This window comes from Ambystoma mexicanum, chromosome 5p (assembly GCF_040938575.1).
Source record: "Ambystoma mexicanum isolate Mex_15411 chromosome 5p, UKY_AmexF1_1, whole genome shotgun sequence".
NCBI classification, from domain to species: Eukaryota; Metazoa; Chordata; class Amphibia; order Caudata; family Ambystomatidae; genus Ambystoma; species Ambystoma mexicanum.
This window is the reverse complement of record NC_090930.1, coordinates 721,229,430-721,256,838: the sequence shown is the minus strand read 5'-3', so window position 1 is coordinate 721,256,838 and position 27,409 is coordinate 721,229,430. Positions and strand designations below refer to the sequence as shown.

The 27,409-nt window shown below is 47.7% G+C and overlaps 1 long non-coding RNA gene across 2 annotated transcripts in view; it reads right to left on the bottom strand.

Annotated features, from left to right (window-relative positions):
• LOC138481151 (uncharacterized) overlaps positions 1-27,409 on the bottom strand; it is a 144,820-nt gene that overhangs the window by 95,627 nt on the left and 21,784 nt on the right. For both annotated transcript variants that reach the window (XR_011274202.1, XR_011274201.1), the window contains exon 2: positions 25,336-25,538. This is a non-coding gene — a long non-coding RNA (uncharacterized lncRNA). The remainder of the gene's footprint in view (positions 1-25,335; positions 25,539-27,409) is intronic.

Genomic DNA, 27,409 nt, shown 5'->3' with positions numbered 1-27,409 from the left:
TGGTATACGTGGGCGAGCAATCAAGGCCTAGCTTCTCAGGAGATGATGCAGGGTGGTTAAGTACAGTGTAGTTCCCAAGCACCCACAAAGGAATGTCCGCACACTACATTAGTTAACAGTCTTTATATAATTAATGTTCAATGTCACGATAACTCACTTTGTACTCGGTTATCCATAATGGCAAATATATACAGTTCTACGTGGTACCACAATCACTATTCAATCTCTTTAAAGTGCATCAACTGTACGGTTAAATGTCACACAAATCAGTTCCTAAAGGAAACCAACAATAGATATACGAGGAAAGCAGTTGGTTACAACAATAGGCAGAATACTGGCCCTGCTACCTAGACACAGTTGTGTGGAGATCCCCCCCCCCCCCACCCCAACCTGGGCAACCTGTAGGAAAAATATATATCACAAGCCCAGTCCATATATTGTTCACAAGAGTCTTTCCAATAGTTCAGCAACCCCAAAGTACCTGGTGTTGTAGAGTTCCTCGTCGGGAAATCGAGAGCCCTTCTTGAGTGCACTCCCTTTAAGGCAGAAGCCACGGGTCGTCGAACGTCCAGCGATGAACAGGGTGAACTACGGCGGTGAAGTGACAGCTTTGTTCCTACCGTTGCTCGACGACGGAGCGTAGACGTCCTGTAAGGAAGAGCCGTGTGGGGCACTTCGATGTCGATAGTTCAGGACTGCAAAGAGTTTGAAGAACTGTGGTGCAGCAAGGGCGTCAAGTCGCCCGGCGTCTCTGGTCTTTAGGTGGTGGGAAACCCACTGGTGGATGCTCGTCGGCGGCCTCGACTTTCTCCGGTGGGACAAAGTGGTCGACGGTGCAGACGAGAGCGTCCTTGGATCAAATGTTCTTAGGCAACAGGAGCACTGCGTTTCTGGTCTGCGACGGTGATGGACAACAGTCCGGGCCCTTCTCCTTGTGATTCTGCGGCAGTCCCCGTCTCCGGTCGGCAGCCTTTTGTAGGTCTGTCTACCAGGGAGCTTTGGCAAAGATCAGCTGGTGCACGATGGTCCCTCGTAGCTCAGGGTGAGGTCTCCTTACCAGGTCCTCTCTTGGATCAGTTCTTGGAGACACAACTACTTTCAGATCGGAGAAGTAGAGCAACAGCAATTCTACTCTTCCAGCAGGGCTTCAAGGTCAAGCTTCAGTTTCAACTCCAGTTTCTTTTCAGCTTCTGAATGATTTCTAGCAGTGAGAGGCCCCCAGATATACTGTTGATCTCCCATTCATTCTGCTGGGTCACACTCGGGCAACCAATCAATCAGAAGGGCATTCAGCAGTCAGTCAGCCAACCAGACGCACGGTGCATTGAGGCCATTCTTTCCATCCAGACACTCACAACACAGAATGTGGATTCAGACAAGTACCACGCCATTCAACAATACACACTGCATTAATACCAGTTTCGGGCAGGGTTGCCTCAGTCATTGTGTCAAACGCCAGATACCAGACATCCACAACAAGAAGTGTCTATTCGTCACACACTCCGTTCACCCAGGTCCCACCCACAGGTGTACCCACAACATGCAGTCGCTGGGAAGGCTCCAGCCAGTCTGGTCGGCACTTCCCCACACTACCATATATTGAACTTCCACCCAACAGCCAGTCAGGGGGAAGGGGCAGAGTCAGGGCTGCCTGGGACTTTGGGAAGATCAAGGTAACAGGCGAGATGGAAGGTAAGAGGCCACGTGAGCCATCATGTTTCCATCAGGAATCTACCGATTCCAAGGACAGGGCCTGGGCATTCCAAAATGGTGGACGCTCAGGGCACTAGTAATTTCAGCACGGAGCTGCCACCAGCCCGTACTTACCCTGCGCTGTGGGCCACCAACAGGTGCCCAAAAACATACACTAGGGGCACAGGGTTGTACCCCCACCCATGGGTGCCATAAGGGTATCCTATGGGTCTGTACACCAAACCAAAAGAGAAAGCTGCACCACCAGGAGTCCCACATAAACTCCTCCATGGGGAAACACGACAGAACACACAATAAAAACCAGTAAAGGACAATACAGAGGCCCTGTCCCTCATTTCCAGCATCACAGTCCACCCACCCGCCCCCCCAGACTGAGGTTAGGGTGCCTAATCTCCCACGGGATAGACACCCTCATCCAGACGGTCAACATACCTTCTGGAAAGGCCATCTGCGTTATCGTGACTCTTCCCTGGTCTATGCTCTATGGTGAAGTCTAGCCCTTGCAGGCTGATGGACCACCTGAACAGTTTTGGGTTCTCACCCTTCATCTGCATAAGCCACTTCAGAGGCTTATGATCTGTTTGGACCTTGAAGGTAGACCCGGTAAGGTAGGGTATAAAACGCTTAAGGCTCCAAACTATACTAAAACGTTCCTTTTCAACAGTAGCAAAACTAAGTTCCCTACCCTTGAGTTGTCTACTGATGAATTGATCGGATACTCTTCCTTTGTCATTTAACTGGGACAAGACTGCTCCAATTCCGGTGTTGCAGGCGTCAGTGTGAACGATAAAGGGCTTGCTGTAATCGGGCGCACACATCACAGGTGCCCTACACAGATTTCCTTTCAAGCCATTAAAGGCACTCTGACAGTCTTCAGTCCAATTAACCTTCTTAGGCTGTTTGGGTGAAGTCAGAGCTGTCGGAGGTGCAGCTATGGTTCCATAGTCCACCATGAAATTTCGATAATACCCAGTGAGGCCCAAAAAGGCTCTCACCTGGGTTTGAGTAGTGGGAGTCTCCCAGTCATGTACATCCTGTACTTTACTGGGGAGAGGTTGGATTGGACCCCCTCCTACCTCATGACCGAGATACGTGACTTTCCCCTGAGCTATCTGGCACTTGGTGCCTTGATAGTGAGGTTAGCCCTTTTCAAGGCCTGCAACACCTTATCCATATGTGTCAAATGCTCTTCCTAGGTGGAACTGTAGACGGCAATGTCGTATAAGTAGGCCACACAAAAGGCCTCCAGCCCACTGAGTGCATGATTGACCAATCTCTGGAAGGTGGCAGGAGCATTCTTCAACCAAAAAGGCATGACCCTAAACTGGTAGAGTCCCTCGGGTGTTGAGAACACTGTCTTTTCCTTGGCATGGTCCATCAGAGCTATTTGCCAATAGCCTGAGCTGAGGTCCAAGGTGCTCACAAATTTGGCAGCCCCTATGGTGTCCACAAGCTCATCAGCCCTGGGCAATGGGTGCGCGTCAGTTTTGGTGACGGCATTGACTCCTCGGTAGTCCACACAGAACCTCCAATCCTTGGTACCTGCCTGGGAACTTGCCTTGGGGACAAGGACCACGGGACTGGACCAGGGACTCGTTGAGGGTTCAATAACACCCAGATCCAACATCTTGGCGACCTCAGCCTGGATGTGGTTCTTAACGGTATCTGACATACGGTAGCACCGGCTTTCGACAGGCACACTGTCATCAGTGGCAATTTCGTGCCTACACCACGATGTAAGGCCTGGTGTCAGTGAAAACAGAGAGACATACTGCCGTAGCAAAGCCCTGTAGGCCCTCTGCTGCTCTGTCATCAGATTTGGAGAGAGATGTACTCCCTCCACTGAGACATCCTGAGGGTTGCTATGTAGCAAATCAGGAAGGGGCTCACTCTCATCCTCTTCTTGCTCTGAAGCTAGCAAGAAACATGAGACTTCTGCTCGCCTATGGAAAGGCTTGAGCCTGTTGACATGGAATACTTGAGGTTACCCCAGAGACTCCCATGTCAACCAGATAATTGACTTCACCTATCTTGGAGATTATCCGGAAGGGTCCAGTCCATTTGTCTGCCAAAGCCCGAGGCTTGGAAGGCTGCATCACAAGGATCTCCTGACCTGGAGTCCAATCCACTTGCGAGGCTTTAAGGTCATGCCAGTACTTATTCAATTCTTGGCTGGTCTTGAGATTCGCTGTTGACTGACCCATCATCTGTGTCATCCTCCGTCTGAGGCCTAACACATAGTCCCCCACTTGCTTGGCGGGACCTGGAGGGGTGGCTTTCAAACCTTCTCTGATCAAGGCAAGCGGGCTCCTCACAGGATGTCCAAAGAGTAACTCAAAAAGGCTGAAACCAACACCCTCTTGAGGTACCTCTCTGCAAGCGAACAGCAGGCATGACAGGAGGAGATCCCATTTCCTCCTTAGGGGCTCTTCCAAAGTGCCTAGCATGCCCTTGAGAGTTTTATTAAACCTCTCAACCAGACCATTGGTCTGGGGATGGTAAGAGGTGGAGAACGTATTGGTTACCGCACACATTTTTTCCACATGCTTTTCATGTAACTAGACATGAAGTTGGATCCTCTGTCAGAGACCACCTCCTTAGGGAATCCAACACGGGTGAAGATGCCCAGTAGAGCCCTGGCAACCACCTTGGCAGTAACAGTCTGAAGGGGGATAGCCTCAGGGTACCTATTGGCATGATCAACCAAGACCAGGATGACCCGATGTCCACCTGAAGTGGGAGGGTCAAGTGGACCGACAATGTCGATGACCACCCTCTCAAATGGTGTGCCAACCACTGGCAATGGCAGCAGTGGGGCAATGACACTGCCTCCAGTCTTGCAAGACATCTGATTAGATGGGCAGGTCTTACAGTGGGACTCCACTTCTACTTCCATCCGAGGCCAGTAGAAATGGGTAGAAATGGGCAGAGAGCCTCTGCTTTGTCTTCTTGGTACCAAGATGACCAGCTAAGGGCACCTCATGAACCAACTGCAGCAGGAAGGGCCTGTAAACCTGGGGTACCACCAACCTCTTGAGGTCACCAGGCTCAGGCTTAGTGGGCTCACTAACAAGGAGCTCACCCTCCCAATAGATCCGGAATGTCCTAGGCACTTCTCCGTGTGCCTGGGACAGGGACTGTTTCCTCAGACCCTCGAGAGAGTGGCACTCCCTCTGACCCTTACAGAAGTCCGCCCGGGAGGGTCCCCCTTCAGCTAACAAGCATTGAAGGTCAGGGTGGTCCTCCGGGTTGAGTATCTCTCCCACAGGAAAGTCTTCTGTCTCTTCTCCCACAGGAGTTGAGACTGGGTTCCCCGTCCGGAGCATGAGTCCCAGCGGATGCTGCAGCAGGAAGAGAATGAGTCCCCTCCACAGAGGAGGCCTTCTTACCCTTCTGTTTCCTTCGCACCTTGGGTTTCCCCGTCGGCGAGGGTACCGGGCTTGCAGCTGGACCCTGTGTAACCTGCAATCGGGTGACCGCCACAGCAGCCATGGATAGACCATCCGTGATCATCCTCAACTCCACCAAATAGTTGCCTAACAAAATGTTCACAGGCACGTTGTCCTGAACCAGGACCGGAAGCTTTGCTGTCTCGTCTCCAATCGTGCTGTGGACTAAGGCTATAGGTGATAATTTGGGAGACCCACCAGCTAACCTGGTAGTTCTCAGAGGAGCACCTACATAGTCCTCCGACTTGAGCAGGATCCTGTCCACCACTGTCATGCTTGCCCCAGTGTCTATCAAACCAGTAGAAGGCTGGCCATTCAAGAGGACACTTCTCAAAAACCTACGGGTGTTCTGTGGGATAGTTGCCAGTACTTCGGCGTACTGGTCCCAGGCACCAAGGGACACTAAGGAAATCTCTACAGGAGTATCAAATGTGATCCCGGTAGAGGAGGGGAGGACCGTGGCCTCCACCTCGGGTACGGAGTAGGGGTAGGTCAGGCTGGCAGCCTAGACACCAAGTGCCTTACCCTTACTCTTGGGGTCACCCCTTCTGTGATCCAGAGCCCCACAATCCCAACAAGTGTCGGGAGTGTGGGGTACGGTACTGGAACCACTGGGACCCTGTTTTGCAGCAGGCGGACCACTACTCTTACTCCCACCCACAACAAACTTATCCCCACTAGGTTGTTGGGTCTTAGGAGAGGAAGGTTTTGGTTTACCCGACTTTCATTGCTTTTCGGACTCCTCAGCTTTCTGAGAGGCCCCCTTTTCTTTGTCCTTCCCACTGGAGTCCTTAGGGGACACCCGGTGGGAGACCCACTTGTCAGCCAACCTAGCCAGCTTAAAGGGATCCAAAATGTCCTGGTCAGCAACATACTGACACAGCACTGGTGAACAGGTTTCAGAAAAATGTTCAAAAACAAAAGGTGTGACAATTCAACAAAAGTTTTCACCTTGTATCCATCAATCCATCCCATCATGTTAATGTGCGCAACACTCACCCAGTCAACCCAAGACGCATTCTCTCTTTTCTTAAAATCCCTGAACCTTTTAAGGTATTGGGTGGGTGTCTTGCCAAACTTGTCAATCAAAGCAGACTTCATGCACTCATACTGTCCCCTTTCTTCCAAACTCAGTTTCAGAATACAGTCGTATCCAGTCTGAGTCACTCTGCTTAACAAACACTTAGCCCAATCTCTTTTATCAACATCATGAATTGCAAAAGCCATTTCAAACATTTCGATCCATTGGAGGATATCAGAACCCTCTGCATACACATCCTCCAAAACTTTCATAAACTTGGTTGCTGGGGACCTGACACTCTCAACTGGTTTTGGTGAAGTCTCCACTCAAACTTTCTCTAACTCGATTCGCTGACATTCAGTGTCCCGGTTCTTTAGTTCAAGGTCCTTGTCTTTGAGTTCAAGATCTCTATTCTTGAGCTCCACTTGTTGTGCCAACTCCTCTTTCTTAAGCTCAGCTTCTATTTCCAACTTGCGGTATTCCATCCTTAATAAGTCAAGCTCCAAGGCATCCCCTGAGGAAACATTGCTGGAGGTTGGAACAGAGGCAGCAGGAATGGTGGCATTCCCAGAAACAGATTCAGCAACAACCCCAGGGGCAGAGTCCTCATTGGTTGCATCCCCCCCTTCAAGAGTTTCACTTTCAGTCTGGTGGTCCACCAGGGCAGCTATCAGCTCAGCCCTAGACTTATCCACAAATTGTAACTCCCTGGCTTCACAAGCACTCTGGAGAGCCTCTAAGCTCATCCGAGTCAATTTACCATTCGCAATAGATTCCATCGCTTGTAATGCAGTTATCTTATACACACCTAAACCTCAATTGAACAAAGTGCAGATATTTTGTAAGTGGCACGGTTATACACTGATTCTTAAAACCATAAGCATCCCACCGCTGCCACCAGTGTAAAGACTGGAGGGGGGGGTCTCTGTACTCCTGCTCTCTTAATGGTAGAGGGGAGGCACAGAGGACCCCAGTCAAGATTCTGTATTTGGTAAACGTGGGCGAGCAATCGAGGCCTAGCTTCTCAGGCTGTGATGCGGCTGGTTCTTAAGTACAGTGTACTCCCCAAGCACCCACAAAGGAATGTCTACATACTGTATTAGTTCAAAGACAGTCTTTATATAATTATTGTTCATGGTTATGTACAATGTCACGATAACTCACTTCGTACTCGGTTATCTATAATGGCAAATATATATAGTTCTACGTGGTACCACAATCGCTATTCGATTTCTTTAAAGTGCATCAACTGTACGGTTAAATGTCACACAAATCAGTTCATAAAGGAAACCAACAATAGATATAGGAGGAAAGCAGTTGGTTAGAACAATAGGCAGAATACTGGCCCTGCTACCTAGACAGTTGTGTGGAGATCCCCCCCTCCACCTGGGCAACCTGTAGAATAAAGATCTATCACAAGCCCAGTCCATAGATTGTTCACAAGAGGCTTTCCAATAGTTCAGCAACCCCAAAGTACCTGGTGTTGTCGAGTTCCTCGTCGGGAAATCGATGGCCCTTCTAGAGTGCAATCCCTTTAAGGCCGGAGCCATTGGTCGTCAAACGTCTGGCGATGAACAGGGTGAACTATGGTGGTGAAGTGGCAGCTTCGTTCCTGGCGGTGCTAGTCGACGACGGAGCGTAGATGTCCTGCAAGGAAGTGGCGTGTAGGGCACCTCGCTGTCGATAGTTCAGGACCCTAAAGAGTTTGAAACTGTGGCCCAGCAAGGGCGTTGAGTCGTCAGCGTCTCTGTGGTGTTTAGGTGGTGGGAAACCCACCGGCGGATGCTCCTCAGCGCGGAACTTTTGTTTGGTGCATTATTTGTGATACATCAGGCCCTCTGAAGCAAGAGACTTTGTTGAAAGAGACTTGGGCACGGAGCACCCTGATATTGGAAAGAAACTGCAAGCTTGTGCTGGAAAATCCCAGGAGTGTGCTGTGTTCAAGCCTCCCACCTTGTCCCATGCAAAAAGACATGGGGAAGGGAGACTCCGGCCATAACATCCTGACTTATCATTTTGTGAACACTTCTTTCTTTTCTTGAGAACATTATCCCACACTATTTTGTAGCATAACGTTAAGAACTGGCAATCGGTTTTTTAGTATAGGCCATATTTATTTGACAAGACGCCACTAGGACTGCTTTATTATTATTTGATGGTAGGAACTTGCTCCCATCTTAGATTTAGGTTTAGGTTAGGCGTTTATCTCACCCATTTTTACAGTTTAATAAACATCCTTGAACTGTGATCACTTGTGTCTCTTACTTTGATACCATGCCTTCCTTACAGTCTGCAGGGATGTTCTTGCGAAAGTGCATGCTCAGTCCACAGTTTCATGTGTAGGAAGTCCTTTCATCAACACCATTTTTACAACGGGTGTTTTTCTGTGGAATTCTTGCATAAAAATGTTTTGCTATGTTTATATGGGGGGTGGGAAATGGCATATAAAGGGTTGGGGATGGGTTGCTAATAAAACAAAATAGGTAAATGACTGAAAAGAAAAAAAAAATATTTGTCGTAAAAACAGGCATCAATGAAATGACATAGAACCATTTCATGCTATAATAGTAAGTGGAAACGGTTTATGACAGGGTGTGCAGCAAACAAGGTTTATCCTTTGTGCTTCCAGCCGCTGGACGTGACCTGGTATCTCTTATGCAGTGACCTGACACATTGTTCAATTAAGGTCCACCGGGCCGCTGTATCCAGATTCACCCACACCTTGGATCCACCCTTGTTGTGGTCCCAGCACCTTGTCAAGGAAACCGTCAGATTGTGCAGTTCCATCTGTGCGCCTGCCAATCCCTGCCTGGGAACTTAATGTGGTTATTTCCACGCTCATGTCTCCCCCCCCAACCCCCTTTGAGCCCCTACATGAGGTGGATATCAAATCCCTGTACTGGAAAATGGCATTCCTGGTTGCTAGGAGGATGGGGAAGATCCGAGCTTTGTCCTGTAAACCACCCTACTTGGTCGGTGCACTCGCACCAACTGACCTAAGTTGCAAACTCCTTTACGCTGTAGGGAGAAATCCTTTTGCTCATAGCCTACAAGTCGAAGGAAGCCCTCCACACAGGGCACCTTTTGGTGAGTAGCTTTGATTCGGCTTGCTCCCCTGCCCAGAGCCAGGATAACTTTTGATTCCACTTTGTTCATTTCCCCTCCCCTTGCACTTGCATGAACCTGGTTTTGCGGCCTTTTAAGCAAATCTACCGGAAGAGCCTTTCCAGGGAAGCCGGCTCAGGCAAAAGGCACCTTCCATCCCTGTATGTCCATTAGCCCTGGACTCCCCAGCCCTGCAAGATCTCATCCACATAGTCTGCAGCTACAACCAGGTAGGGAGACTACGCAATTGCTATATTGCAGCATTTGAATTGTGTTGTTGGCTTGTTCCACATTGCATCTTTTCCTACAGTGCCTCTGGGTTGGGGTTGCATTTGATTCTTGCTGATGTTTTGCTCCACATTGCATTTTTATTCCTCTGCTTCTAGTTTGGGCCCTCATTTGAATCTTGCCGTTTTCTTGTTCCACATTGCATTTTTGTCCCACAGTGCCTCTGGGTTCGGTTCGCTTTCTCCAAAGCCACAATTTCTCTCCTTCCCTCGGGGGGTGCAAAGTGTGGGGTTCAGCACTGTATCTTACTACTGTTTTTCCTCTGCCATTCACTCTTCTTCCCATAAGGACTCCGGTTGTAGGATATCCCATTGTAAATAGCGCATTAGCTGCAGCGCACCTGCTCCCACTTGGTCTATCAGTTCCAAGATACGACGGCTGGCACACCAGAAACGCCACCTCTGCACTGGTCAGACCACATCCTTACTTGCCACCACCTTGCACCATTGTGCGGTCTCGTCCATCCCTCTTTCAGCCGAGACCTCTCCCGCAACAACCTGAGTATCCTCACATTCTCTCCAGGGAAGCCTTCAGAGCACTCTCCCCTCCTCCCGACCCCCACCTCTTGGAACCCCTCCACTCCATCCCCAGGCTCCTTCCAACTCTGCAATAACACAGTTGTGATCCACGCTTTGCATCTTTAAATGCTGTACATGCAATCCTGGCCCTCCACCCCCCACTTCTGTGGCCCCTCCAACACTTTCCGACACACCCTCAGCTAAAAACCTAAACACTGTATATCCCGGGCCACCTCCCCCCTACCTCACACACAGACCTAAGACGCGTACCCCCTCACCTACACCATCGCTGCCTCCCCCTCTCCACCTCACCCAGTAAAATCACTCCTCACCCTGCTAAATAGTCTGTCTGGCACCCACCCCAAAACACTTCCAGAAGACCATTACCATTCCTCGCTAGCACCTCTAGAACACTGTCTCCAGACCAGGTAATTGGGAAACCTAATTCAGAGCTTCTCAAACCCTAGCCACCCTCTGTACACCAGGTTCCACCTTAAACAGTGCAGCTCATGTGAAGGGACTCCAACACATACCCCCTGCACAAATTAGCATCCTTGATAAACCCTACACCCACCCCTACCCAGAGGACTTCCACTGCCCCATCGCCCCTCACACACCAACAACACATAAAGGCACCTCTGCATCTCCCCCTCCCATTGCAAACCTTCGACCTTCCCCCGATAACGCCTCTCCTTCAAACACATCTCGGACCTGCCACCAATTCCCACCCTCTGATTCCTCCACATTACAACCACGAGCCATCCACCTGACCTCCACTAGCAGCTCCCCCCTTGACTACTGCGATCACCGTTTCAACTTTCACCCTACCACACATCTACACCGTCTCCGTTCCCCCCACCTAGAGTATTCTCTTCCCTCCACGCCTCCCCAGCTCCCTCTCAGAATTTACACCTCCCTAACTCAAACCAATTGGCAGCCTAAAGTGCATTCTGCTCAACGCCAGATCCGTCGCCAAAAACAGCCACATCATTTACAATCTCGTCACCTCTCAGGGCCCTAATATCCTCTTCATCACTGAAACCTGGTTCTTCCAAGACTTAAGTTCCATTGCACACAAAGCCTTCCCTCCAGGCTATAATCTCATTGTACATAAGACAAGCAGGGCAGGTGGCATTGCCATCCTCCAGAAATCCCTCCTGGTACATTTTCAGGTCAACTCCTTGTACACCCACAGATTCATGCTCATATATATATACCCTTGGGGTACAATAGACTCATTGCAGAATCCCTCTGTGACTCCTTAGTGGCTTTAATGGTCTCTCACCCCCTCCTCACAATACTAGGCGACTTCAATATCTGATTCAACATCCCACGCAACCCTTTGACACAATCCCTACTGGACAACCTGGAAACCCTACATCTAGCACAACTAGTGTCAGACCCTACACATTCTGCAGATCACAACCTTGCAATCTTTAGCCCTTCAGACCTCATCGCTACACTGCCACCCTGCCCACTCATCTGAACTGACCACACAGCCATCTTCAATGTTTCCACAGTGAGCCCTCCCTCCCGCTCCAGCCGCCCTGGTGACACTTACGCACTCTCGCCCATGGAAGAAAGTCAAAGTAATTCCTGATCTTGCAGGATCCCTTCTGGCCTCCCTGACCGCCTCATCCCTCCACTCCGATCACTGGCTCTCTGAAGCTCTCAGCCCCCCGGCCCCTCTCAGATCCTTCTCCAGCAGACTAGGCCTCTCTCCCAAATGGTTCACCACTGCCCTTAAAACACTCAAATTGCATTACCACACCCTAGAAGGTAGATGGCTCTCGGACCATTCACCCTCAGACTAGCATACACTGCCCAGCATAGGGTTTACTGGGCAGAGATTCGCAAGGTCAGAAAAACGGAATACTGAAATGGAATAAACGCACCTAACCACTCCCCACCCTCCCATACACACCCCAGGAAACTCCACAAGCTCATCTCTGAATGCTATTTACCAGCATGCACCGCTTCAACTCCCATCCCCACGCACATCCTCTGCCACTCCCTCTCAGACCACTTCCACAACATAGCCCTAGAAAGAAACACCAGTGCCTCGGAAATAGCTTTGATCATGCCTCCCTCACCCTGACCTCAGTTCGGATATCACTACAGCCCCCTCCACACTGCTCTTCTCATCCTTCACTCTTCTCTCCCACCCTGAATTTACCAAGCTACTAGCTAACAGCCGTGTCTCAGGATCCCCCGGAGACCCCAGTTCCCTTCCACCCCTCCACTTAAAAAAAGAAATCCTGGCATCCGCATGCGCCCTGTCCTGGCTAGGTCCATGGTCAGCACATCTCTCATCTCTGGCATTTTCCCAGCAGAATTCAAAACCTCTTAAATCAAGCCTCTCCTCAAAAAGCCCCCACTCAACCCCCTCATCCGGACCAATTACAGACCCATCGCTAACAACCTGTTCATAGCTCAACTAGCTGACTGAGCGGCATATTCACAACTATGCCATTTCACAGAATCAAACCAGATCCTCGACCCTGCCCAATCTGACTTTGGACCCCAACAAGGAACTGAATGTTGCCTTTTTTCCATCTAGTCTATTTCTGGAAGGCTGCGGTGCACTAATCCTACTCTACCTCTCGGCTGCACTAATCCTACTCTACTTCTCGGCAGCCTTTGACACCATTGACCACCCCACTGTCATGGACAGACTTCACTCTCTTCTTGGCATCAGAGACTCCGCTCTTTAGTGCATATCCTCCTTCCCCTGCAACAGGTCCCAATGAGTACACCTGCCTCCTTTGTCATCTACCTCCCGCCCAGTCACCCACGTTTGCCGCAGGGGCCGTCTCTCTCCATTGCTCTTTAACATCTACCTGAGCCCCCTTCCTGCATTCCTTCGATCCCATGGCCTTACCTGCTACAACTATACATGTTACTTGCAGTAACAGATTACGAGAGCTGATTTTAGAACTGTATTTAGATTGCATCTCGCATTTGACTGTTTTTTCGAATTTTTTTTTTTTTTTTTTTTTTTTTTAATTTATTTTAAATAGTAGTAATCTGTGACCTTAATTGAATATATATCTTGGCAATAGGCATATTAAGAAGGTACTTGTGGGGGATTTGACTAACAGGCTTATTCCGCTCCCATTACTTACTTGGCACACTATTGCAGGATGAGCGTTGTAGAAGGGAACTACATTTCCCATCGCTCACGGTGCTAGACGCTGTTTGTCCCTGTTTGGGCCTGTTTACAGCAGTCGGCAGGGGAGGCTATCGGTTGAGGCTGTGATTTTAAGTCGTGACTCAGGTGAGCTGTGTTGCTTGGAAGGGATGGCTACTACAGTAGGAGGATGAAGGCTCATATACGAAATATCTGTACTAAAGACCCTGAATAACAGGGGGGGGGGGCCATTACGTTAAGCAGCTTAAATAAAATTAGAAATTTGGGAATTTCTGCTCCTATGGAAATATTGTCTCCTATGAGAGAGAAGCCAGAAGGCATCAAAGCTGGCCTAATTAATGCTAGATCTGCGTGTGCACATGCCACTGAGGTGACTATTTTAATTCAGGAGCAAACACTTGATGTCCTTTTTATAACGGAAACGTGGTTCACAGATGTCTCGCACGCTGTTTTCCATAACTTAGTACCTGAGAATTTTCAGATTCAACTCATTGATCGTGCGGGTAAACGTGGTGATGGCATCGCAGTTATTTACAAAAATATACTGCGTAGCTCCCATCTCAATCTTTTTGAATGGGGAGGTGAATCACAAGTAGGGCATTTCACTATTGAATTCTACCCAAACTCAGCTGTCCATGTGGTATTGGGTTACAGGCCCCCAGGATCACATAGATCATCCCTGGAAGGCTTGGACCTCTTTCTAACTACCTCTAGAAGTAAATGTGGAGAAATGTTATTACTAGGGGACTGGAATTTGTTGTTGGATGACCGTAATCACCCAGGCACTACAGAACTCTGGGATATTCTAGAAAATCATGGCCTTTGGCCTTTGTGAAAAACATCCACTCATAACAAAGGTCACTTTCTTGACTTGATTATATTAAGAGGCGCCTGTACTTCTCTCCTAGATAATATACTGATTCACTGGTCAGATCATACTGTACAAATATTCCTAATAGCTGCCAAATTTAAGAATACCCGAGGTCCTAAAGAGGATATCGGAATATTAACACAGAGGCATGAAGATTTGGACAAAATATTTACACAGGAAGTGATGAAACTACTCTCCTCAGTTGATAATTCATTACCTAGCGAGGATTTCTTTCTGACTGGAACTAATCTTGTGGATACCATATGCTCGAGGGTTGCACCTAGGAAACCCATGAGAAAGAGGCTTTCTAAACCTTGGTTCACACAGAACTTGACTCTGCTGCGCAAACAATTTAGTCTGACTGGGTGTAAATGATAAAAACATCATACCAAAGAAAATATAGCTGAAACTGCACTCTTAGTCTATAACATTTTTGAGGCTAAGCGAAAGTTCTTACACAAAGAAATTAGTGAGGCAGGTAATCATTCAAGGGAACTTTTTTCGATTATATCAAAATTCCATCATCCCATAAGCAATAATTTGTCCATTAAATCATCACAGGCACAGGCCAATGCCTTTTTAATAGTTTTTTTTTAAGGAAAAAATTGCTGCAAATAAAAGCAATATTGCAGCCACAAAACCGACTCCATTTACCTAGTTGCAAACAAGCATGGATCTAGATTTTGGTGGACACGATCAAGTTAAAATCAATGCGCTTGCAAAGCAGTGTAAGTTCTCTCATGTGACTGAGGATAATATATGTACATTGATAAAAACTTTGAAACCAACCAATGATTGTCTGTTCCCACTTCCTGCAGTGACAGCTAAGTGTTTGGATTAGGAAATTGCTCCGTTTATGACCACTTTTGTTAATAAATCGCTAAATCAAGGATCAGTACCTTAGATGCTTAAATACACCATACTAACACCCCTATTAAAAAAACCTTATCTGGACCCCTTGGTCCTCCAGAATTACCGCCCCATTGCTGGCCTTCATTGGCCATGGAAGATTCTGGAAAAAGTGGTGAATCAACAATTGCCGGTTTTTGTTGAAGAGTCACTTCTAGATTCTTTGCATTTCGGGTTCTGCCCTAAATTTGGCACAGAGACGGCTTTGTCTGCGGTTTATGATGAGCTGTTGAGGGTGGCTGATCAGGGCAAGCTTTCACTTTTGGTCATGCTTGACCTGTCAGCTGCCTTTGATACAGTTAATCATGCTATTCTCCCAGACCGACGGAGGTCGTTAACAGTTTCCGAGCATGCCATTTGGTGGTTTTGATCCTTCCTGGAGAATCGCCAACAATACTTTAGACTGGGAGTCTTTACTTCAGACCCCAGTATTATGGGATGTGGCGTCCCACAGGGGTCATCGTAATCACGCTTCTATTTCATTTGTATCTTTGACTTGACTTTTGATGGAAATCTTGAGACGTCACGGTATGAGCTTCCAATCGTATGCAGATGATATTCAGATTTTCATTACAATTGATGATGTCGAGGAAACCTTTGCCAGGATCGGTGCAAGAGATTAGCGAGTGGATGGCTTCCAATCAACTGCAACTAAATGCTGCAAAAACAGAATTTATCTTGTTTGTTTGTGAACATCTTTGTACCACCATGAAAAAACTAATTTCCCTATCTATTGGGAGTTGAACCAAATTCTCTGCTAAAGTAAAAAAAAACCTTGGCTGCATCTGGCAGGGTAATCTGGGCTGCGAAAGTCAGGTTGGAGCTAAGGTGAAAGCAATTTTTTGTATCTTCCGTATATTCAGGATGAGGATCATGTGCTGGTGGTGGGAGCACTTACGAATGCCCACTTAGATTATTGTAACAGCCAACTGATGGGCATTCCAAAAAAGCAACAGGACTTCAAAAGGCCCAGAATGCAGCAGTCAGGCTGATCTGCAGACTAAACCACACTTCCCATGTTTCTACTTCACGTCGATTACTCCACTGGTTAGCGGATGAGGATCGCATGAAGTTTAAGGTAGCATGTCTAGTATTCAAATGTTAGAACAATCTAGCACCTGACTACTTGAAGTACAAGCTCAAGCAATATCAGCTATCCATATGTCTACGATCAAGGGACCAAGCTCTGCTGGCTATTCCTACATCCACATTTGTATCAAGAGGGGATAGAAGATTCACAGTGTTTGGCCCTAGACTCTGGAATAGTATACCTAGGGAAATTAGGACTCTTGTTTCACTTTTCAAGTCCGCAAGGCCCTAAAAACATTTGTTTAAATAAAGGTACAGCTTTCTTCAGGCCTGTCAGGAACTGTGTGGCCTTTAGGACAGGATGCAGTGTATCTATACAATCCTGGTAATTCGTCTTTGGGAATGTCATATGCGCCATTATACAGTTCAGTCCGTTTCGAGCGCATTATAAATCCATCAAATCATACAGATGACACCCAAATAGTTTAAAAAATCCCAAAGGACTTTCCGCCTCATCCCCCAATCTTGCCATTTGCCTCTCAAAAATTGGGCCCTAGATGACTGCCAACCACCTCATACTCAACTCAGTCAAAACTGAGATCATGATCTGGGAGAAGTCTACCCTCTTTTCCGTGGTAAGATCTTCTCCAAACAGGTATCAGTCTCTTCTATGGAACAGCAAGCATGAACCCACAACAAAATATATCACTCGCCTGCATACCTATTAATAAACACTATTCAATTACACACACCCATAACACAAATTATTTTATCCATGCAATACAGCTGCGACCCATGCAAAAATTCATTCCAGCCGTTCACATTATCGGACCCTTCTGACAACTTGTCATGGGACCCGTTCACTCATTGGATAACTAAGGGTAGCCGCCAGGGACCTAGTCACCCTGACCCACCTTTGTCCCAGAACAACTCTACGAGATCAGTAAAGTGATTTGCAGTATTACAATTTAAATAAAAACTGTTAGGATTCACAGCCTGGCTACTGGGAATATTCATAGAGCATTTGAATCTATGAAAGATACCAATTCTGGAAAACAGGAGTTAAAGGTAAGTAACACATTCCTTCTTGCCAAATGTGCATCAGAATTCCATATCTCGCAGCTTGTGGAGTTACTAGTCTTCTTTCTACCTCCTCACACATCTAAGAAGGAAGCGAGGTATCATAGACTTGACCTCAAAAGAGTTTTTACTACATTTACAATGAAGAAATTACAGGTCATCCAAAACAATGCGCTCAGAGCAGCGATAAATATTCCCAAGAGGGATCATATCTCTGCTGCTAGAAAGAATGCACGCTGACCACCTATTTGAGAAAGAATTCTCTTTAAAACAATGGCCATCACGCATAAATGCCTGTTGGATACGGCCGGCAGATATCTTTCTCAAAGACAAAAAAAAGTACATTCCATCAAACACCACTCGCTCTCTCTACGCCCATCAGCTCACAATCCCCACATTCAGAAGGAAGAGATCTGGAGGTCAGAGCTTCCCAGTTATTGCCGCAGAAAACGTGTTGCAGACACTTTTCTCTTTTTTTTTTTTTTACCTCATACGGTATTGTTGGATTAGCTAACCGTTTTATTTTTAGTAGAAATACTGTGGCAAGAACTTAATAATTCGGAACAGTGATATATAGAAGGTACCCTTTTGCATACACTGAGGTCACGCTTGCATGGATTTTCGGGATGACGAGAGAGATGGAAAGAACGCGTTGCAATACAACGTTGTGTCGGGTACATGGATGAGGAGATCGACACAACGATCGACACAACGTAGGAGTATGGCTCTTCGATGTAGCTGCAGCTCCCTTATCACTCAGGATGACTGCCTCCAGCCACAATTTATATACATACATACCCAAGGCTTCACTGACAACTACACGAGCAGTGGGGCTGCGTTTCATCTGGATATTCAGGAACATATCCATATTTGTTTATTGGTGGCTAAAGGAGATCTGCAAAGATGCCATGACATGTCTATTGTGTTTTTTTTAACGGTGCAATGCATTAACTTTTGGGGATTGGGTTTGAGGGTTCTAAGATTTAGTGATGCCAGAACATAAAGTTAGTTTTAGTAGCAATTAATGAGAATGTTCGATTTTCAAGCCTTATGCTCGTACCCTTCGAGCTTGTTCTTGCAGCTTGTTTAACGTGGAGATCCTCTATCGGCTTATCGCCATTTATTATGATGAAATTAACAATTGTTTTTCTTGCTATCCATTATACTCACCGACTACCGATAAAACCGACCGTTGAAAGACTCCCGTCAACATATCCGTTCCGGCCTTGGAAGGCTGCTACTGGCTTCGGCCCAGACAGTAGGGAGGTCATACTAGAATGTATATACCCCTTTTCATACACTGCATTCGCCTAACTGCCGTGTCATTCAGTTATGGAAAGGACCCCCTTTAAATTGTGCCCAAAGTGCAATAAAAAGTTCCTGTGGGTGGACAAACACCTTGTGTGTAACCTCTGTCTCCCTCAGGGCCACGGCGAGGGTTCCTGTCGAGCGTTTAGCCTCTTCAAACCCATGACACTTAAGGACCGTCTAACTAAGCGCTGGGCCCATCACGCCAGGCAACTCGAGGCCATGGAAGTCGAGGGTGCTTTCAGCAACGGCAGTAACACTGTGGTATCCAACGGTGAAGGCGACGGGGTTACTCAAGTTTCTCAAGCGCAGGCCCCCGACCCCAACAGACAGGCCGGCGGCCATGTTATGGGGACTACACCCGGCGGGGAAAGCGCTCTCATTAACCCCCCCCTACCAAACACACAACCCACCGCCGAGAATTGACACACGTGTCAAGCAAACGGCAACGTGCGACATCCAGGGAAAAGTCTACTGATTCACTGTCCTCTGGGCACTCCAGATTGCCACATGACAGATCCCGACTGTCGAAGGACAGGACAGACGTCACCGATAAAAATATTCCCGAAGATCGTGAGTCGGCTGACGAGACTTCGGAGCTAACCGTGGCCGAGATTCGACATTCCTCGTCGATAGCTGTAAAAAAGCCCATACAAGCCGGACTTGCACAATTAGTTAAAAAGCATGTACCGGAGAGCCTTGTAAGATCAAAGAAGTTTAAAAAGAGCTCCTCTAAAAGCCCTCATTGGGATAAGACACAGCAGGATAGGTCCCCTCATAAAAGTAAGAAACCTCAAACGCAGGATTCACGGTCTTTAGCCTTGAAGAAAAAGGCTACACCTTCTAAAGTAATCCCACCCACTGCAAATGACCTGCGTCTCCCTCCCCAATCTTTGCTCATAGCTAGTTCTGCCTCATGGTCAGCTGAGGATATCGATAGGGTCATGAGAAGAATGTCTTTCATGGCTAATTTTAATGAAAAAGACCCTAACTATTCCACAAGTTTTCACTCCACCCCTCCCACAATAGCGGCCTCTAGGTCACAGAACCCGGTTGAATCCCCTGCTAAAAAGTCTCGCCCCGTCGAACCACCGCAAGATACAACCACAATTGAACTACATGACCCACATGGATCATGAAGACCTCTGACCAGGAAGCCGCAGACCCTTATTATAGAGTGAGGAGGAGGAGGAGGGTGACCCTGATGCAGACATGTACATCATAGATTCACCAGTGGATCAAGAACCCCAACGAGAAAAAATCAAGCTGAGTGCCAAGCACAACCAAACAGTTCCTAGGAGCGGTTTAAACACAAAAGAGGGGTTGGTCTTTCCATCAGAGGAACAAGTCCAAAACATGTTACTGCAAATAACTCATCAGGCCGGCCGCCAGATAAGGTTGCGCAAAGCTTTTCGTTTGCTTGATGGCATATTGCATTTATCTGGTACCACACGCGCGCATGTGCATGCGACCCATGCAGGAGTGGTTGGTGAAACAATTGTCTCGGGCAAGTGGTCAGTGGGACGATCTCGTGGTTGTTTCGCCAACACTAGTACAAAATCTTGGAATGCTGGTGGAAGAGAGAAAATCTGCTGAAGGGGAAGCCCTTCCACGATCCGGAAGTACAAGCGATTGTCATGACAGACACCTCACTCGCTGGGTGGGGGGCTCATTACCTTCACCACACAGCGCAGGCTCTGTGGTCTCGGGCGGCTGCTCAGAACCACATCAATCTGCTGGAACTACTGGCAGTATTCAAAGCCCTTCAAGCATTCGAGTTTCACAGAGGGAACCCATCTGTGGAAGTCCTGACAGCTCTACAGCGATGTTCTACATCAACAAACAGGGGTGCACACGTTCTCCAAATCTGTCCAGGCTTACGCAACAAATTTGGAGATTGGCACTCAAACCGAAGATATTCCTATCATCACAGCACGTTCCAGGGGAACTCAACTCTCTGGCAGTCTCACTGAGCAGAAGTCCCCTACCAGAGGAACATGAATGGCGACTACACGAAGGGCTCGTAGAACCTCTTCTCTCAATGGCGTTACCCCACAATAGACTTGTTCGCTACAAGTGAAAACAGTCAATGCCCAGACTTCGCGTCCAGATTCCCCCAACCAGGCTCCAATGCTAATCCTAGTGGGCAAGACAACCCTGGTATCCTAATCTGCACAAACTGGCGATGTGCGATCCCATTATGCTCCCGTGCCCGTACATTCTGATAACTCAGCATGGGTGACTAACAGTGCACCCTCAACCTCACTCAATGAACTTGGCAGCATGGCTCCTGAAGTCATAGAGTTCGGACATCTGAACCTATCACAGAGATGTATGGATATCTTGAAGGAAGCAAGAAAACCTAACACTAGGCACTGTTATTTTGACAAGTGGAGAAGATTTTTATTTTGGTGCCAGTCTAAAAGAATTAACCCCATAGAATGTACTCCATCCCATATTCTAATTTATATGCTCCACTTGCCAGATTCTGGGTTAGTATTCAATTCCTTAATGGGCCACATGGCAGCCTTGTCAGACTACACCACCTCCCTCAATAAAGTCTCATGGTGGAAGATGCCCGTCATCAAAGCATTCATGGAGGGGGTAAAGAGACTTCACCCTCCAATTTCTAATCCGCTGCCAGGATGGGATCTCATTGTTGTACTCACTAAGCTCATGAGGCCTCCTTTCGAGCCGATGCATAAGTGTAGTCTTAAACACCTAACTTACAAAACTGCCTTCTTAGTGGCTATGACTCCCATTAGAAGAGTGAGTGAAATACAAGCTTCGTCAGTGCAGGATCCTTTCTTTGTTGTACACAAGGATAAACAGGTTTTACGTACGCATCCTATGGTTCTCCCCTAAGTTCATTTCTAAATTTCATGTTAACCAGTCTATTGAGCTACCGGCTTTCTTTCAGAACCCCACCAGCTCAGCTGAGGTAAAACTCTGCACACTAGATGTGGAGGGCGGTCCTTTACTATGTAAAAAAGACCAGAGCGCTAAGAAAAACAGACCAACTGTTTGTCTCCGTGGCTACAGGCAGAGAAGGAGACCGCATTTCCAAAAACGCCATCTCCAGTTGGATAGTCAGATGTATACAATTGTGCTATTCATTATCAAACAAGACACTGCCTTTCACGCCTAGCGCTCACTCTCGAAGAAGCACAGGAGCCACTCTGGCTTTCATTGCAAATGTCCCTCTAGACAGCATTTGCAAAGTAGCTACATGGACAGGGCCGGACTGGAAACCAAAAGGTGCCTAGGAAAATGTTTTCCAAGTGGCCCCATATTTCACCGAACAAGCGAGCAAAGAGCGTGAGCCCAACCCTTCTATTAGGGGATTGCCAGTATCCCCCAAGAAAATTTTGAAAAAACTGTATCAAAATGAGTGCACTTAAAGCATGTTTTAAACATACACAGATTAAAAAGTAATCTTTTAAATAAATTCATGATCTCCCAAAGTAGATCTTCAATGATAGAGGGACCTAGGACGTTCCACATTTAGCAGATGAGAAAAACGAATAAAGCTGTTTTTAAAAGTGCCCAGACAACATGCACCCCTAATCCATTCCCTAATCCAGTTCACCCTATTCCTGTGCTGGGAAGGGCACACAGATAAAAATCATTCAGAAACGAGCATTGGCAATGCCAAGAGTTTTGGCTTTTTGCTCTGCCCCAGTGGTATTAACTGTCCTTTGATGGTAGCAGCTGCAAAGTGGTGAGACTACCTGGGCGGCATAATTTAGCAGTGCCTGGTGAGTGCCTAATATTGAAACACAAGCTTAAACTGTTGGCTTTGCAAATGCTTGTTTTTAACAGGACTTCAGTGAGGGACAGACGTAGTGCTTATAAATCGAGTGCCTGAAGGCAAACCTGGTTGACATTTTTATTTTACCAGTGGCGTGTTCATAGTTCCATTTCAGTCATTAACTCTTAGAAGACTGCTTTGAGAAAAAACTGGCAGGCTAGGCACTTAAAGCACACACTTTGATGCTAAGGCTTGATAAAGCTAGCTCAAAAACATCCCAGGAGGGCGTGTTTTTGGTGAAGGGCAAAAAGCAGGTAGAAATGGCCATAGGGATTAACATGGACATGGGCAGTCAATGGGTGGATACATAACCAAACAGCAAGCTTTGTGTCCCAAAAGGCACCATAGGGTCAGAAAGTGGATAGTAGGATTCAGGGAGTTGATGTTGGGAGGACGAGTAGATCGGCCAGACAAGATCTGTGAATACAATTTAGATGCAAGTACAATAATGATATGAGATGCTATGATCCGTACACTGCACATCTGTTTACGTATACAATGAGAACCATACACAGTTCACAATGTAAATCTCAATAACAAATATCCATAGCATGCCTCTCCATAGCTCCCCTCCGTCCATGATCCAGCTGTCTGCCCAGATTTTTGGCCCCATGCTTTGCTGGGGAGACTACATTTGAAGATTTACTTATGCAATGTCCTGGCCAGCACTACCCATCCCTGCTTCATGGTGATGGGATTTTTCAAAATGGACGCAAGGAAAGAAACAGTGACAAAATACAAAATATCAGGGGAAGCAAGACAAAACACATTAAGGAGCAAAAAAAAGAGAACGTCTGAGAAAGGGGATGAAGGGAGGACAGACAGATTCCAGCAGAGAGGAGATGTATAACAATAGAAAATGGTATATTAGAGAGAGAAAATCATAGAGCAGAGAAAGAGATTGTCAGGGAGAAGGAGGTGGATAAGAGAGAAATGTTTAGAGAGGAGTGAGCATAAGTGGAGTGAGAGAATTCAAGAGATAGGAAAGAGAGCAGGTGGAAGATAAAAACAAACTGTGCGGGAGAGAGAACAGGAAAGAGGGAAAGGGATGACACAATAAGGAGAATTGGCGTATGCCTACTACACTAAGTAGGTTGTAGGTAGCCCAGAGTATTGAGCAATAAGGAGCAGGGTGGCCGGTGTACCCCTAGCATTCTACTTCTTGCAGTGATTGTTTGCTGTGCTGCGAATGTTCATTTCTCCTTCAGAGGCTCCCTTTCCAGCAACCTGCAGGCTACCCCACTGCGCCAGCTGCAGTGCCCTGGCATCATGTCACTGACAATGTGAGCAATAATATTTACCTTTGACGTTGGTTATATATACACATCATTTAAGTGTTAACGTAATGCATTTAAGTGACAGGGATCCATTTATTTGTTGCTAGCAGTTGACGAATGGTGAGTTGTATTCGCTTTATCCAAGGGTGTGGCATGTCCGCAGCACAATACTCAATATCAAAGTTACAAGCCCACAGCACAATCACAAAGACCCAAAAGTGCTGCCATCAAATACGAAGTGCAGCCTCGTATGGTGATGCACTGGCATCTTATGACAGGCTCAGCCTGGGTTGCCTGGGTGCTGCCGAGTACACAACATTGTATGGCAGGTATATACATGATACAGGGTACAGCATCAGAGCGCACCAATAAGTAAGCTGGTACTAGCGCTAAGAGAGATGGGGAAATTGCAGAAATAATGGGGCGAGAGAAAAGTAATGTGTAGAGAAAATAGTCTGTTGGGCAGGTTTCTGACTCCTGATGGAATAGCAAAAACCTTACAAGTTTACTGATTTGCAGCAGCGAGGTGGCTGGGAAAATGGAGCTCGGAACGTTGTTCCATAAAGCCAGGGCGCTGTTGAGCACCCTTTGCCTCCTCAGCATGGCTATCGGGAGAATTTAGGAACAGTTAATCAGTCAGATGGTACTGCGAGACTAGGTGTTGCACATGTATGACAGATTGCCTGTGCTTTGACAAAATGCGTATATGGCTTTTGCAGGCTGCCATGTGTTAATATACTGGGCAGGGTAATCGGGGTTATGCCAGATGTTGCACTCCAGCTATTATGGCAAGTATTGAAAGCCAGCCTTTATACCGGCTAAGGATCGAGTCCTGCATAACTGCACTCATAGGTAAACACTCCAGCTTCTGGGGGGCATCTAAAGTGCAGCTAATGTGGCATAGGTGAATCGTAGTCATATCTTCGGATTGGGGGGGAGCTTTGATAGGGGAACTAAATATATCCTATCACTGTGTATTATTGAAGATGAGCTGCCCGTTGCCTACAGACCAGGTGTGTGAGTAGACCATCCGTGCAGAACTACAAGTCCCACAATGCAATGCTAACAAAATACAGATGTGTGTGAACCACGTGCGCCTCATTGTGGTGCAGCCTCGCGCATGGAATCTAAGAGGGGCACAGGGCAGTAAAAATAGGAAAAAAAGATACACATCAAAATTCCTGCTTAAAGACAGAGAATGACGCTTCTGCAGAAGGATAGCTGTCATTATGCTGTGCAATGTCATACCATATGTAAACATGATGGTGTGAAGGCGGATGGGCTTCACTCAGGCTTGTTGAGCACCCTCATGAGGACCGCCAGCGTGTGCAGACCTCTTCAAGCACAACCTTGGAGCTTCTGTTTAATATCAAGAAAAGCGGCTCCGGCAGGTGAGAGGAGCTGGCCTGGCCCACTTTTGATGCCGCTATTTTACCTCACTGTGAATGCTCTGGGCTGAGAGCGGCCTTCCTTCGTTCATGCCAAGTGCCCAGGCCTGCTCCATCAGCAGGAGCCAATTGCAGGCAGGCAAATGGAGACAGAGTTTGCTGCTGCCTCCTGCAAATACACGGATTACATGATGCAGCTGCATGATCCATTTTACATGTTAAATGGATCATGCAGCTGCATCATGTAGTACAGGTCTAAAGGCAGATATTCGTATTGGCACACATTTAAAGACAAATCGCACCTGAATTGTCAGCACCTGTGCTCAGTTGTCGAGAACTCAGCAGCACTGAGGTCGACACTGGCGGCCCAGGGTGCGCAGCCAGCCTTTCTTCCTCAATTATCTCGTTTTCACCTACCTTGGTGGTCATGGCGCTGAGTCGTCGGAAGGCACAAGCAGCAGGCAGCCGCCTGGATGTGGCCTGTGGCTGGCTGCTACCATGCCCACTCTGCCAGTGCACTTTAGCCGCCCATCTGCACCTGACCTGTGCAATGTGTGTTTAGCAGCAGGCAGGGCACGTGTGGTTCCCAGGCCCTCTTCACCATGCACAGGCACGAGCTGCTGGGAAAGAAAAGAGATGTGCCAGAGTCAAGGGCCTTGGTCGGTGGTGGCAGTAGCCAATTCAATATCAATCATCCAAGCAGATCGCGCAATGCTTGTGATCGTTGCTCCTCTAATTTTGTATCCTTCCGCTCTCCGCCAAAGAGGCCCTATGCCTAGAGGCCCTCCGGGGGATGTCCTGGTGGCAGTCCAACCCTGTACATGGAGCTTGATACACACTTTTACTCAGCATTACTGCATTGACACTCATTCCAAGACAGATACACAGGTGGGACAAGCGGTTCTAAGACATCTGTTCGCCCATGAACCTTCTCACATCCCACCACTTTCTCCTAACACGGCTCGCTAATCTATGCACAGCATGTGATCTAAGCAGATTCCACAAGCCTCAGAAGGGATACATTACTCACCGTAATCGTATTTCGAAGGGATTGTGTCCTCCGACGTATTCCTTATCTTTGATAATAGGTTTCCAGCTTGCTGGCCTTGGAAATTTTTTCTGTAGTGGGGGCTGCGCGTCGACGTCCGCCGAGTCGATGTCCCTCGACGGCCACCGTATCAGCGCCGACGTCACCATGCCCATAAATAGCCACGCGCGGCGTCCGTTGCTCAGTTCCGATTTTCCGCGCTTCGTGGGGCCTCGGAACATCGTTGCTCAGTTCAGTCAGATAATCTAATCTACAATCTACTTGAAATATATCAACTCGTTCTCGGTGGCATCTTCATCGGAACCGACAACGCCGCAATCCGGCTTCAAAAAATGTTGAGACTGTGGTTAAAAAATGGCGATAACGGATCCACACAGGATCTGCTTGTGGAGCTTGGGAGCCGAGCACCATTGTTCGGAGTGTGAGGACTGCATGTCCATGACGGCGAAAGCCTTGAAGGAGCGTAAGGGGAAGCTCGAGAGAGGTAAGTCAGTCAAAACCTCCTCGAAAGTTTCTTCGGCCGAGTCGAGGCATTCGTCTCCTCGCCGTCGAAAACATTCCCATTCTAGATCTCGAAGTAGCTCCCAGCATTCGTCGAGATCAAGACACTCAAAGAAGAGACGTCGAAGATCCCCTTCCTCGTCTTCTGTTTCCCCAGAAAGGGTCTCCTGCCCACAAAACACAGCTCTCGGGCTGAGTGGGAGGAATTCAGGAAGAAAATGTTAAGCGTCTTCAAGAAAGCGGCCTCGTCCCCCTCGAAGACAGCTGAGGGTGATACCCCGGGTGAAAAACACAAAAAATAAAAACGCTGCGAGTCGCAGCACCCGGCGAAACATTCCACCCGAGAGCGCCACGGGCCATCGGGTAAGAAGGCACCGTCTTCGACGATTCCTTCGACGCATGGATCGGCGCCATCGATGCCGTTGTCGAAGGGTTCTTCGACGCATCGGTCGATCGACTCGACGCCATCGTCGACGCCGATGAAAGAAGACCACGGCTACTCCACTGCCAACAGTGATTCCAAGAGCCTCCGGTACGACGCCGAGACCGTCGTCGATGTCCTTCGAGTAGGATCCCGATCCTCTCGAGTTCTTCGAGGCCTCTTCCGGTTTTCTCGACGCCGTTTTCGGCGCCTTCGAAGCCTGTCGCATCGGCGTCGACGACATCGACGTTTTCTCGCCCAATAATGACGAATTTGGCTCCTTCTACCTTAGAAATGGGTTTTATACCATTTCAGAGGTCAGGGTACCCTGGATTATCTTCAATTTATGAAGAAGGGGAAGATTCTGACCAGGAAACCTGCGAGTTGCAGAGGACCACACTACCTGTTGAGGATTAGATATATTATTGAGATAGATTACATGAGGCAAGTGGACTGGACACTTCCCCAGAAGTGGATTTTGTTAAGCCAGACCCAGGGGAACATGCCGAAACACCCTATAG